The following is a 14979-nucleotide window of genomic DNA, read 5'->3' as shown; positions in this document are numbered from 1 at the left end:
GGGCCTTTGCACCTACCATTGCTCCCGCCTACAAGGCACTGTCTTCAGGCATCCATGTGGTTCCATCGCTCACCTCCTTTAAATCTTGGTCCAAATGGTATGCATCCACTCAATTTAACAGGACATTCACTCCACTCCATCCTGCCTTCTCTCCATCCTCTCTTTTGCTTTATTGACCTCCTCAGCAAATCCTTCTGACAAACTGTATATCCTCCTTCCTTATCTTGCTGATTGTCTGTGTCCTAGAATGTAAACTAGAATGTAAACTCCATGAGAGTAGGGACTTATATCTGTTTTGTCTGCTGCTCTGTCCCCAGTGCTCAGCAATAAATATTTCTTATAAGAATAAATAAGTATGTATTCTGTCAAGGGCTCCAAATCCAGGCCTGCTTGCTGCAGAGCCTGTGCTGTTGAGCCCCAGAGCTCTATGAATCTGAACACATTTCTAGGATGTGTGCAGAACCCCTGTAGGCCACAGTCAGCTGGAAAGAGCCACTCAGAGGGGAGGAAGTGACCTCGGTGAGCCCAAGGGATGGGAAGTAGGTTCCCTCTGGGATCTGCCGAAGTATGTAATCTCCAGGGAACCTTAGAGGTCCCACCACCCACTGACCCAGATCTACAATTGCTGTGACCTTGGGTAAGTCGCAATCCATCCCTCCCAACTCAGTGTACACAGATGTGAGGTCCTCTGAAACCGTGGACAAGCCCCCGTGTCCTTCCTTGTCTTTTTAAGTAAAATGTTGACTCAAGAGTTCATGATTGGGAAATGTAAAGATGTAGTCCATAGGGTCGCTAACAGTCGGACATGACTGAGCGACTTCATTTTCACTTTTCACTTTCATGCATTGGAGAAGGAAATGGCAACCCACTCCAGTGTTCTTGCCTGGAGAGTCCCAGGGACGGGGGAGCCTGGTGGGCTGCCGTCTATGGGGTTGCACAGAGTCGGACACGACTGAAGCGACTTAGCAGCAGCAGCAGCAGAAACAAAGAAGAGCTGTTGAGCTAAGGAACTGGTAACAGTTTAGACTCTAATTCTCCCACATAAAACAATCACCAAACATCCAACAGTGAGATCCTTGGATCCTGGGCCTGGGGCTGGACCTCTGTCCCTTCCTTGTCCCCAGCAGACCGGGAGGGGCTCCAGGGGTCTGGGACAGTGAGGTAGGTAAAGGAAACAGGATATTGTCTCCGGTAACAGTGGGAAACCCCAGAGGGGGTTGGGAAGGGAGGTGGGGGAAGGGCCACAGCTGTGTCCAGGGCCTGGATCTGGTTTTAGTTCATTCTCTACCCCTCATCCCCTTTTGGGATTAGCTCACTTCATCTCCTTCCCACTTTCACCTGGGATTAATCCCACCAAGTGGCCTTTCCCGAGGCAGAAAAGGATTTCCTCAGCCTTTCCTAGAAAGATAACCATCCCTTCTGGCAACAGAGCTGCCAGGGAGCAGTTCCTTCTGGTTCCTGATTTAGCTTTGTGTAATGGATCCTGCTCTGACCTCTGCCCCCAGTCCTCTACTGGCAGGGGAGGAAACTGGCCCAAACTCCTGTTCCTCAAAGTCAATTAAAAAAATAATGTATTTGGGTGCCAACTTGTGAAGTTAAGGCCTGTAGGCTGAGTCATAGATGACCCCTGAGGTCCTTTCAGTGGTTTTCCCCGACCTACAGGCTTCCCAGAAATGTCCTGGGGACCCCCTCCCCCCATACATAGACATCATTTTTTTCATATAATTTTCTTTATTTATGTATTTATTTATTGGCCGTGCTGGGTTTTAGTTGCTGCATGGGCTTTTCTCTGTTATGATGAGTGGGGGCAGTGTGCGGTCTTCTCATTTCCGTAGCTTCTCTTGTTGCTGAGCACAGTCTTTAGGGTGCACGGGCTTCAGCAGTTGAGGTTCCCGGGTTCTAGAGCACAGGCTCCATAGTTGTGGCGCACAGGCTTAGTTGCTCCAAGGCACGTGGGATCTTCCCAGACCAGAGATCGAACTCACATCGCCTGCATTGGCAGGCGGATTCTTTACCACTGAGCCACCAGGAAGCCCAGGTAGACATCATTTAACTGGGCCGTTCATGTCAACAGCAAGCGTGTATGCGGTGCTGAGGACACAGGACACACACATCAAGAGTCAACAGCATGACCGACAAGGACATGGGCAAACCAGTTCAGTGGTGAGAGCTGGGAATAGAGCTAACGGGTTCTCGCGAGACCTAGAAGCACTGGGCCTTCTGCTCCTCCCACCCCTGTCTGCCGTCTCCATCTGGGGCTTCAGAGCCTTGTACCACCCTGCCAGTCATTCTGCTAGGGCACAGACAGACCCGTGAAGAGTGCTTCCGACGGTCACTCCAATCTGGATTCACCCTCCGGCTCGGGGGCCCTCTCAGTACTGCTCTGGATGCACGAGGCCAACTGGGGGTGTGAGTGACGTCTTGGAGTTGTGCTGCGTGTCGGTCCTCCTCCCTACAGTGGTAATCATCATATAATCTGCTCAGGCACGATCGAGAGATGGGAGATGTCCAGAGCTTGGCTTTTAGAAGGTGTTCAGTAAATAACATTTTCCTGCCTGACTGGGAGTTGGGGATTTGCAGATATAAACTGTTATATATAAGATGAATAAACAACAGGGCCCTACTGTATAGCACAAGGAGCTGTATTCAACAGCCTGTGATAAACCATAATGGAAAAGAATAAGAAAAAGAATATAAATGTGTATAACTGAATCACTTTGCTGTACAGCAGAAATCAACACACACACACTGTAAATCAACTATACTGCAGTCAAAAAAAAAAAAGAACGACCTTTCTTCCATCATTTTGGGTTGTCCAAATGTCCCAGGACATCCTGTGTCTAAGGCCAGCCCAACAGGTTGCTCCTTGAAGGCCTGGTACAAGGCCCCCTGACACCCATGAACAGCTACTGACAGTGGGTGGTGGGGCTCAGTTATCACTTGAAGAAGCCATGGAGGCCTGGATTCTGGTTCTGCTGTGTTCCAGGGTCATCATCCCTGGGGGGAGTCAGCACTGGGCTGTAGCTGGTGGGCCATTGAGAGCGATGTCAACCCCCAAACAAGGATGCTGAAAAGAGGCCAGAGAGGCCTCACCGAGGGCAGGGAGTGCTGAGGGGAGCAGGTGCCAGGAGCAGGTGCAGAGGCCAGCCAGGTATGGGGCGTGTCGCTGGGAAGGGGTAGAGTCCCAGCCTTATCATTCCTCACGGCACCTCTCTGCCTGCGACAGTAGTCACTAATCTACCTAACTGGGGCCACTGTGAGGATTTGAGACCTGAACATGGTGACAACTGAGAGAACGCTGTGGGAACAGTCAGTCCTCCAAGGTTAGAGAGGGATGATCCATTTCCAAGACCATCTTTTCTCTGCCCACCAGTTCCAGGCAATGACAGAGCCGTGAACAGGCAATCAGCCCATAAGACACACATGAGAGATAGGCTCAGAGGACATTCAGAAGGGACTTTCCCTGGAGGTCAAGACTCTTTGCTCCCAATGTAGGGAGCACAGTTTTGATCCCTAATCAGGGAGCTAGATTCTACATGTGGGGTGGGAGAGGGTGGGGTAGGGTGGGTGGAAGACATGAAGAAAAGGGATCAGGGGACATTGCCCGAAAGAGTAGCTAGAGCTGACAGGTGGGGCCCTTCCCTAACCACAGGAACAGTTGCTCTGGACTGGGGGAGGGAGGCTCAAAGAGGGGCCTGTATAGAATGCACCTCATTGTCCCCACTGAAACAGCTGTGCGTCTCCCCAGACTCAGCTGACAGGCCCGGAGGTGGGAGGTGGGAGCCCCGTGCACTCAACAAGGTCTCACAGACACAGCCAGCTGTTGGAGTAGACAGCTGCTCCCTGGACCGGGTGGGGAGGGTGTAGACCAAACGGGTAAAGAAGGATGCACCTGGCATAGTTGATGTGGGGCTGGGGGAGGGGGAAAGCCAGCCATAAACCCCGCAGGCCCTAGGAACAAATCTAACAAAGATGGAACAAGACCCTCATGGAGAAAACAAGCACGTTTAAAAATATATATATTTATTTACTTATTTGACTGTGCTGAGTCTTAGTTGCAACAGATAGGATCTTTGATCTTCACTGCAGGATGTGGAATCCAGTTTCCCGACCAGGGATCGAACACAGGTCCCCTGCATTGGGAGCTTGGAGCCTTAACCACTGGGCTACCAGTTCAGTTCAGTTAAGTTCAGTCGCTCAGTCATGTCTGACTCTAAGTCCCCAAACACAAATTTTTACATAAGGATCAAAATAGAAGCCCTTGTATATGGACGGATATGACAAGGCGATGGTCAGGAAGGTATCGTGTTAGAAAGATGTTGCTTCTCTCAGAAATGAATCTGGAATTCAACAGGATTCCAATTAACCCAGGACTATTGGGGTTTTTTTGTGTGTGTGTGTTTTTTTTTTTTTCCTTTTCGGAATTGTGTAAGCTGATCGTAAAATTTGTATGGAAGGAAAGAGGCTAAGAAAAGCCAAGTCAATCTGAAGAAGAAAAAGAAGAAGTGATACCAGTCTGGCCTGACAGATACTACTGTGGCCAATCTGGTAATATGGGAGTTAGAACTGCGGCAGAGGGAACTTCCCTGCTGGTCCAGTGGCTAAGCTGCCACACTCCTAATGCAGGGGGCCTGTAGGGAACTAGATCTCACATGCTGCAACTAAAGTAAAAAATGCTTCATGTCACAACTAAGACTCTACTTAGTTGTGTTTGTAGGCGCAGCCAAATAAATTAATTAATTAAAAAAAAAACTGTGGCAAGATGAGAGTACACACAGTGACTAAGGAACAGAATAGAGAGCTTAGAAGCAGACTTAAGGATAGATGGGGCAGAGGGGAAATTTCTGGTCAGAGGAGAAGGGATAAACAGGATCAGAAATAGAACTGGACACAGTTGGCCATCTATGAGGGAAATATAATATTTGATCCTCTCCCACAGCAACTACAGAAATAAATTCCAGTGGCATTAGAGACCTGAATGTGGAAAGTAAAATGATAAAATATAGGAGCTGATCTTTAGGAATTTGGGATGATAGAGAATTGTTTTATGGATTTTTAAGAACCGTTTTGTTAGGGTAATATTCAAAATTACATAAAAGTAGAGATAACAGTATAATGATTCCCCATGTATCAATCACCCAGCTTCAATAATAATTCAAAAACATTTAACAAAAGACACTATAGGAACTCCCCTGGTGGCCCAGTGGCTAAGAATCCACTTTGCAATTCAGGGGATGCAAGTTTGATCCCTGGTTGGGAAATTATATCCCTCCTGCCACAGAGCATCTGAGCCTTCACACCACAACTACTGAGTCCTCCCGCCACGACTGCTGAGCCCTCACGCTGTAACTACTGAGCCCTCACGCCACGACTACCGAGCCCTCACGCCACGACTACTGAATCCTCACGCCGCGACTACTGAGTCCTCACGCCACTACTACTGAGCCCACACACTGCAACTCCTGAGCCCCCACGCCACAACTAGAGTTCATGCACCACAATGAAAGGTTCCTTGTGCCACCACTAAGACCCAACACAGCCAAATAAATTTAAAAAACAAACAAACAAAAATAAAAGACACTACAAAGTGAAAGTCTCTCACAGACCGGGAGAAGAAATTTGCAACCCATATAACTGAAAATGATTTAGTATCAGTCATAAATAAAGTACTTTTGTAATCAGGAAGAAAAGGACACATACAGAAAGCATTACAGAAAAGTGAATGGAGGATATTTGCAGGTCATTTCTTGAAAAGGAAAGATGAGTGGTCCATAAATATGAGATGCTATTTATCCACTCTGGTTCAAGGAGACGTGCAAAGTATTTGAGAAGAAGAAATTTATGGAGTACTGGACACAATCATTTTACAGGGCAATTTGGCAATATCTGGTAAAGCTGAAAACACACATTTCTTTGGAACTCAGCAATTCTACTTCCAGGTGTGACTCTAGAGGAATTCTCACAGATGTGTGTATGAGGAAGTCCATTCATGGTTTTTATAATAACAACAACTGGAAACAACTTCACTGTCCACCAACAAGATAACAGAAATATAAATGCAATCAAAATGGAATACGATACAGCAGATTAAATGAACGCACTCTCATATATTAACAGGGATAAGTTTCAAAAGAATGATGTTGAATAAGATAAAACCAAATGGCAAAAGAATGTAAGCCAAATCATACCCAGTATTTAAAAATGTAAAACACATAAGCAACAGTATATATATATTTATAGATACCTAACCCACATATGCCCATGTAGTAAAAGTTGAAACATAGATGGGAGGGACTTCCTTGGTTGACCAGTGGTTAGGACTCAGAGCTTTCAGTGTAGGGGGTACTTGTTCCATCCCTCTTCAGAAATGAGATCCCACATGCCATGTGGTTTATACAGAAAGTGTAAATTAAAAAAAGTAACCTAAGAAACACAGATGTGAGAAAGGCTCTAAGTAGCTGTGTCTATAATGTATTGTGTTGTTGTTGTTGTCTAGTTGCTCAGTCAGGTCCAACTCTTTTTCCACCCCGTGGACTTTAGCCTACCAGGCTTCTCTGCCCATGAGATTTTCTAGGCAAGGATACTGGAGTGGGTTGTGCCATTTACTTCTCCAGGGGATCTTCCTGACCCACAGGTCAAACCCGTATCTCCTGCATTGGCAGGCGGAGGCACCAGGGAAGCCCCTGTAATGTACTATCCCTTGAAAAAAAGAAAATAATGAAGAGGGCTTCCCTGGTGGCTTAGTGGTAAGCAATCCACCTGGCAATGCAGGAGACACAGGTCCAGTTCCTGAATTGGAAAGATCCCACGTGCCATGGAGCAACTGAGCCCATGGGCCACAACTATTGAGCCTGTGCTCTAGAGTCTGGGAACTGCAACCACCGAGTCCACGTGATGCAGCTACTAAAGTTAGTGCCCTAGAGCCGTGCTCCTCAACAAGAGAAGCCACCACAAGGAGAAGCTCGAGCACCACGAGAGAGCAGCCTCCACTCACCACAACTAGAGAAGAGCCAGTGCAGCAACAAAGACCCAATGTAGCCGAAAATCAAATAAATAAATCTAAATGAATAAAACTACAGGAAATACGGCAAAATGTTGACACTGTCTAATCTTGATGCTGAATACATGGACATATTCTGTTACATTAATTGCTGTCCTCTGCATCTTTTCTGAATTCTGCATATCGACCATTTAATAATGAACGTGGGTCCCCTTCACGTCTGCCCCTTTTCTCTGGATCTCTCTAACGCTCTTCCATCTTTTGCCCTCTCTTTTACTCCTGGCATCCAACAAGTTTCTGGCCTTCCAGAAGTAAAGGCAGTGTGACCTAGCAGTTAGGGGGCATGGTGCTGGGAGGCAGACCTCTTGCTTCTAGCTGTCCCCTGGGGAGGCGGACTCCTCCCTTCTGTCTCAGTCTCTCCTTGGGTGTCCAGCGCAGGCCTCTTTCTGCCCCTTCTCCTTTCTCTGGTCCCCATAGTACTTTGCGCCAGGGACAAGACTAGCATCAGGGGATGGGAACAGAACAGACCAGGGAGGGAGACTAGGGAAACTTCTTACCTGGAGGTGATGTCGCCATGCCACCCTCCATGGTCTGAGCTATAGACACCAAAGGATCCACATAAATTCTTCTAACTCTCTTCTCCTGCACCCAGGCTAAGTAAGGTATTTCCTCCTTCCCCCATCTCTCTCTTGGTGAGGAAATTCTGAAAATGAGGGAAGGGATTGGAAACCTCATTCTCAGAATGCTTGAAGGACCTAGAAGTGTGGATTTGGGGACAGATGTCTGTAAGTACCACTGAAGGTAAGTCCATGTCAAGTATGACAAAACAGATGTCTTTAAATGTCTCTGTTTAATTCAACTGATGAGTATTTATTCTAGTTGAATCTGATAACACAAATGTCGAAGAAGAAAAACTATGGGTGTGGTTCTCTTATTTATTTCTTTATGGCTTTACTGGGTCTTTGTTGCTGTGCGTGAGCCTTCTCTAGCTGTGGCGAGTGGGGGCTACTCTCTAGTTGCAGAGTGCGGGCTCATCATTGAAGTGGCTCCTCTTGTTGCAGAGCACAGACTCCAGGGCACGTGGACTTCAGTAGTTGCAGTTGGTGGGCTTTAGAGCGTGGGCTCAGTAGTTGTGGGGCATGGGCCTAGAGGCCACTGTGGCCTCACAGTATGGGGGCTCTTCCTGGGCCAGGGATGGAACCAGTGTCCCCTGAATTGGTAGACAAGGGATTCTTAACCACTGGACCACCAGGGAAATTCGACATTTTAATTTTTTTAAGAGCTACATTTTGAACATGTCTCCATCCTTGAGAGGTAAGTGGTTATCTACACAAAAATCTACCTACAGATTTACCATTGGAATTAGAATCGGGCCAGGAGAACATAGCTGTATGACTGGGTCGCAAAACTCAGTTAATTAATTAATTGAAGAAGGCAGCTCTCAGACCAAATAATGCTAAGTGTATTATTTAATAGATGGGCAATACAGTGGAGTTATACGAAATGAAAGTCGCTCAGTTGTGTCTGATTCTTTGTGACCCCATGGACTGTAGCCTGCCAGGCTTCTCTGTCCAGGGATTCTCCAGGCAAGAATACTGGAGTGGGTAGCTGTTCCCTTCTCCAGGGGATCTTCCCAATGCAGAGATTGAACTCAGGTCTCCTGTGGATTCTTTACCATCTGAGCCACCAGGGAAGCCCAAGAATACTGGGCTGGGTAGCCTATCCTTTCTCCAGGGGATCTTCCCAACCCAGGAATCGAATTGGGGTCTCCTGCATTACAGGCAGATTCCTTACCAGCTGAGTTGCTAGGGAAGCCTGAGAAGCTATATGACCTGGGTTCAAATCTTAGCTCCTCTACTGCCGGTGTGGAATCAAGGCAAATCAGTCAAGAACTGCTCTGTGCCTTGATATACTTTTCTATGAAAAGGAACTAATTTGTTGGGATGAAAGGCATTAATATCAACAGTTGGGTGTTAGAACAATGCCTGGTATAGAAAACGTGTTTGATGAACAGTAGCGCTTTTTTTCTTAATAAGGTACCCACTCCTGGTATTCATTCATCACATTGCCATCTACAAGGTACATCGTTCACTTGTCCTCACAATTTTCCAGAATGTTCTCTTCTGTAGACAGATGAGTAAATTGAGGTTCTGAGAGGACTGCGGTGACAGTCAGAGGAAGGCAGTCAGTCCAGGTGGAGGGGCTTGCATAGCAGACCTAAGAGGGTACCAAGTCCAGCCAGGCCAAGTTAGCCCTCCAGGAATCATGCTGGATGGAGAGCTTTGAGGGTTCAATGTGGGAGCAGCCACATTAGCTGGGGAGTCATTCCTTTCCTCCACGTCAGCAAACTTATTTAATGTGCACTCGAAATACATCAATGTGAAAAACAGTCCTGCCCCCAGTGTATGGTCAGTAGGGAGACAGAGGAGTAAATAGGAAATTACAATACAGAGAGATAAATGTTCTGCCAGGGGAAGTGCCTGGCACCTTGGGAGAATGGGGCAGCCTGTCAGCAAGGGGCCTGGGAGTGTGCGTGCAGTGCGGCTCCTCACAGGGGGCCCCCCTGGAGAGCAGAGCCAGGGAAGTGGGGGGGACTATGAGGCAGCGGGGCTCAGGAAGGAAGGGAAGCCAGGGCTGCACTGGGGCAGAGGATGGGCAGAATGTGACAAAGGGTCCTGGGGAGATCTGCTGCAGGAAGGGGACTGTGTCCAGGCGAGGACGAGCATGAGGAAAGCCCAGAGACCAGAGCAGGGTGAATTAAGGAAATGTTTGGCGCGCAAGACAAGACATGGCCGGAAACCATGCTTAGTGAGTCTTGGAGGTTACTTCTGGCTGGTTTTACTAGCAGAAGGAGGGAAACCAGCATTGTTTGGGAGGATGAGTTGATAAACTCAGGTTTCCACCTGGGTGGTTCTGAAGAACAAAGGAGACCAAGAGTTTGACGTCTCTGGCAGGAGAGTGAGCAGCAGTTAAGCTTGGAGCGGGTCGGGTGGAGCAGGAGAAACAAGTCCAGGAGAGAGTGAGGTTGTTTGGGGGTGGGCAGGAGGGAGACGTTCCCCCATGTCAGCACCTCGGGATCACCTCCTTGTGAGACAGAATAGGGACAAAGAGAAACCCAAGAGGTGGGAAAGTGCAGCTATCCACTCCCAAAGGGACTGGATAAATTTAAGAAATTTACTTTGTAAATAGAAAAAACTACAATTAAAAATGTGCATAGGCACTGGTAAACTGGAAGCAGTTACCCTGGGAGGTGGAATATACCGGAGTTTTGCTTTTCATCCGTGTACTTTTCCATGTTTTCAGTGTCCTAATGAGAATGTGCAACCGCTGAAGTCGATAAAGGACAGAATAAAGGTTATTTGCTCAGAAGAGGCGTCTTCAGTCTAGAGTCAGATGTCACGAAGAGATCAAAGGCCACCGGGAAGGATTCCTTTTGTGGTCCAGGGGATAAGAGTCTGGCTGCCAATGGAGAAGACATGCGTTCACTCCCTGGTCCGAGAAGACCCCACGTGCCTCTGGCCAGCTAAGCCAGTGCAGCACAACTACTGAAGCCTGAGCGCCCTACATCCTGTGCTCTGCAACGAGGGAAGCCACCTCAATGTGCAGCTCAGGCACCGCAACGAAGAGTAGCCCCTGCTCACCGTAACTAGAGAAAGTCTGTGTTTCAACAAAGACACAGAGCAGCCAAAAACAAACAAATAAATACATCAAAAAAAAAAAATGCCACCAAGAAGAGTGAAGAACTAGAGGGTCTCCTGGATGTGTCTGTGAGAGGGGCCCCATGGCCTGGAGAGGGAATTTCTGAGGGAGTGAAGGGGTGGAGTCTATGGGGCAAGCTTAAAAAACCCAGTGGAGAGACATGTGACAAAGGAAAATATTTGCAGCCCCTATGCAAAGGTCAAATCTTCCTAAAATGTAAATTGCTCCTAGAATTTTATAAGGAAAAACACAAAAGCCCAGTATAAAAATGAGCAAAGACTATGCTCACAGAAAATGAAATGCAAGGAAAATGTGAATATTTGCTCAGCTTCAATTTGCAAAAAGAGAAATGCAAATTACAAGGTCAGAAATCGTTTTTCTTCTATCACATTATAAATATGCAAAAGTTTGACCACATACTGCCGTGAATGGGGAAACGTGTGCTCAGTGGCTCAGTCATGCCCGACTCTTTGCGACCCTACGGACTGTAGCCTGCCAGGCTCCTCTGTCCATTGAATTGTCCAGGCAAGAATACTGGTGGGGAAACAGACACTCTCATATTGCTGGTAGGAACTTAGATTGGTATTACCTTTATGGAGGAGAATTTAATACGTATCTGAGTTACTGATCTATATATTCTTGAGCTCAGTAACTCCCTTTTAGAAATTTATCCTATAGAAATATTTCCACTATATAAGATGACATATGGACATGTTAACTGTAGCATTGTTTATAGTAGGGAAAGGTTGCAAACAACTTAATAAATAGCCGATAAATAAATGATGAGACTTTGCTGCAGTGGAATACTACGCAGCTATAATAAATCAAAAGGAGAGACTTCCCTGCTGGTCCAGTGGTTAAGACTCTGCACTCCCAATGCAGGGAGCCCACGTTTGATCCTTGGTCTAGGAACTAGATCCTGCATGTCACGACTAAGACACAGCATAGTCGACAACAAAAAAAATCATAAGGAAGCTCTCTGTATACTGATAGAAAAATACCTCCAAGATTTGTATGTCCTCCCCTCACCCTTCTCCCCGCAAGCAACTATCTGCTTTTTCTGTGTCTGTAACTCTGCTTCTGCTTTTGTTATGTTTGTTCATTTGCTTTATTTCTTTAGGTTCCACACGTAAGTGAACTCATCCAGTGTGTGTCTTTCTCTGTCTGACTTACTGCATTTGGCATAATACTAAGTCCATCCATGTTGTCACAAACGGCCAGATTTCATTCTCTGTTTTGTGGCCAAGTAATACTCCATTGTATATAGTCTCTTGACTGTGACAATTTCTCACGCTTGCCTTGTTTTTGATGATGTTGACAGTTTGGAGGAGTATCGGTCAGGAGTTCTGCATAATGTCCCGCAAGTGGGATTTGTCTGCTATTTTTCTTATGATTAGACTGGAGCCTAATCTTTAAAATAAGTATTTATTATTTATTTCTTTACTATTCATTTTTCGTTGCACTGAGTCTTCATCCCTGCATGCAGATTTTCTCTAGTTGCAGCCGGCAGGGGCTACTCTTCGTTGCAGTGCACAGGCTTCTCATTGCAGTGGCTTCTCTTGTTGTGAAATGTGGGCTCTAGAGCACGGGCCCCGTAGTTGTGGCCCACGAGCTCAGTTGCATCCTCGGCATATAGAATTCTCCGGGACCAGGGATTGAATCTGTGTCGCCTACCTTGGCAGGTAGATTCTTAACCAGTAAGCCACCAGGGAAGTCCTGGAGTTTGCGGTTTGGGGAGATGAAACCATAGAATGTCATTCTCATCACATCATATCAAAGAAATATTCTATCCACGTGGTTTTTCTCTCTTGATATTAACTTTGATTACCTGCCTGAAGTCGAAAGTCCTATTTGTCAGATTTTTTTTTTTTTTGGCCACACTGCACCCCTTGTGCGTTCCTAGTTCCCCTAAGGGGCCCCCGGCAGTGAAAGCAGAGAGTCCTAACAACTGAATCGCCAGGGAAGTCCCACGTTTCTCTATCTTGAAGGTACTCTTTTCTCTCAGTTTCCACCCTGTCCCTCTTTGGAAGGAAGTCACTATGAGCTGCCCACACTTAAGATGTGGGGAATTACACGTCACCTTTGACATATTCCCATCATTGTGTTTTTTGTTTTTGCTACTTTTTTTTTTTTTTAAGCATTTCCGTACTTTTTGGCACTCAGGATGCTCTGGGCTCATTCTGTATATTTCTTGTCACACCCTCCACCCTATTCCTAGATTTAGACATTCCTTTCTCACTTTTCCTGTGATGAGAACTTTTAAGATCTATAGTCTTAGCTGTTTTCAAATAAACAACACAGTATCATTAACCATAGTCACTGTGCCATATGTTACATCCCCGTGACTTTTTGTTTTTATTTCTTTGGCCAACCTGTGCAGCTTGCAGGATCTTAGTGCTTTGAGTAAGGATTGAACCCTGGCCCCTGGCAGTGGAAGTCTGAAATTCTAACCTCTAGATCATCAGGGAATTCCTTCCAGCACGTGTTTGTCACTGAAGTCTCTTCCTTTTGACCACTTAAACATATTCCACTCTGTCCTCATCCCCACCTCTGGCAACCACCAATCTGTCCTCTGTATCTGAGCTGTTTTTAAGTTATTTAAAACATTTTTGTAGATTCCACACATGAGATCATCCTGAGTTTGTCTTTCTCTGAGTTGTTTCATTTAGCACGGTGCCCTCAAGAGCCATTCCTTTCATTGCAAATGGCAGGATTTCTGGTCTATTTTGACCCCACTTTCTCAGAGAGCAGAGGAAAAAATTCCGGAGCTATTCTGGGGGACCTATGTTCCCCGATGTGAGCTCGTCTTTGCAATACAGATGGGGGCTGAAGGGGGGGTCTGAAGGGAACGGGGGCAGCAACTATGGAGAGCAGCGGTGAGTCATCCCGAGGCAAACTCTACCACGTGACCTCAGTCACAGGCACCCAGCACGTGCTGAGCAGGGTGCTGGCAGCACGGTCTCATGCCCTTTCCCAGCAAAACACTGCCGTGAGCAGAGGAAGCTCCCCACACTGAGGACCGGAGGAGAAGAGCAGAAAGTGTGATCACAGACCATCTCTGGAGATAGCAGAGATGTCATGGGAATGGCCTCCCAGGCATTGGTGGAGTGGGTATTTGAATGGATTGAGTCAGAAAGAGTGGTCAGGGTGTGCATGCAGAGAGCAAATTTGACCACCAAGAGGAGGGAGCAGGCAGGCCTGGCCGTAGCTAGGGGGCGGGGGTTGGGGGACAACTTCTGTTTTAGAGTTTGGGTGTGGAGGAATGTGATGAAGGCATGTTTGCAAATGTGTTGAATGCATGCCTGAATTAGATATATTTATTCAGCGTATGCTGGTTCGTCTCACTTCTCCAGTACAGCGCAGTCATGTGGTCAAACTCTGAGGGTGCCTCTCACATCCTAATTGGGGTGAATGGTGCCCCCTTGGGTTGTTCAGAGCACAGACTATATATGGGGCTCTGCTCAGCGTGGTGACAACGGAAGCAGAGAGGGTAGGGGGTCCCCAGAGGAAAAGAACCAGATACTGTTTTTTAACATGAGAGAAATCATTTTGAGCCGAAACCTATTTTGTGACCCAGGCCTGGCCACAAGGCTTACACTTGAGTAGGTCTCAGTAATGATGGGCTTAAGGGAACAGAAGAACAAATGACTCACGAGGCAAGAGAAGTCAGAATGGCAAATCAGTTATAAATTATGACTTCCAGTTCTGTTTCCCTGGTGAAGATTAGCCAGAGGTGCTCAACCACCAGCCCAAAAGAAACGTATGGGATGACAAGGTTGACCTTTTCTGACCCCTGGTGACTTCAATCAACTGAAGCCTGTCCTCTGTTAACCTTTGTCGTAATCCCAGGCAGAATTCTCCTCCTCTCAAGCCCCCTTCATGCATATGCATATACCCTCAGTTTAAAACTTCCAATAAAAAATTCAAAAATTACTCTTTTTTAACTTAAACACAAAAACAAAACAAACAAAAAACTTGCCCAGTTTTGCTGTTCGGAGAGACACAGCTTTGGGGAAGATCTCCGGTGTTCTCCTTATTTGCTGCAAGTAATAAATCCTCCCTTCTGCTCTTTGAGTTTATTGTCTTTTGGCTTAGCATCCACTAAGAGGGGAACCCAGTTTTCAGGTGACAATGAGACCTTCACCCTCTTCATCTTAGTCATCCATACAGCACCGCTCTGAGACAGGCACCGTCACCCCCATTTTGGGGGGCGTTATGCCACATGGTTGGCAGGATCTCAGTTCCCAGAGCAGGGATTGAACCCCAGCCACGGCGATGAA

Source organism: Ovis canadensis, chromosome 20, assembly GCF_042477335.2.
Source record: "Ovis canadensis isolate MfBH-ARS-UI-01 breed Bighorn chromosome 20, ARS-UI_OviCan_v2, whole genome shotgun sequence".
NCBI classification, from domain to species: Eukaryota; Metazoa; Chordata; class Mammalia; order Artiodactyla; family Bovidae; genus Ovis; species Ovis canadensis.
Note: the sequence above shows the minus strand (reverse complement) of the source record.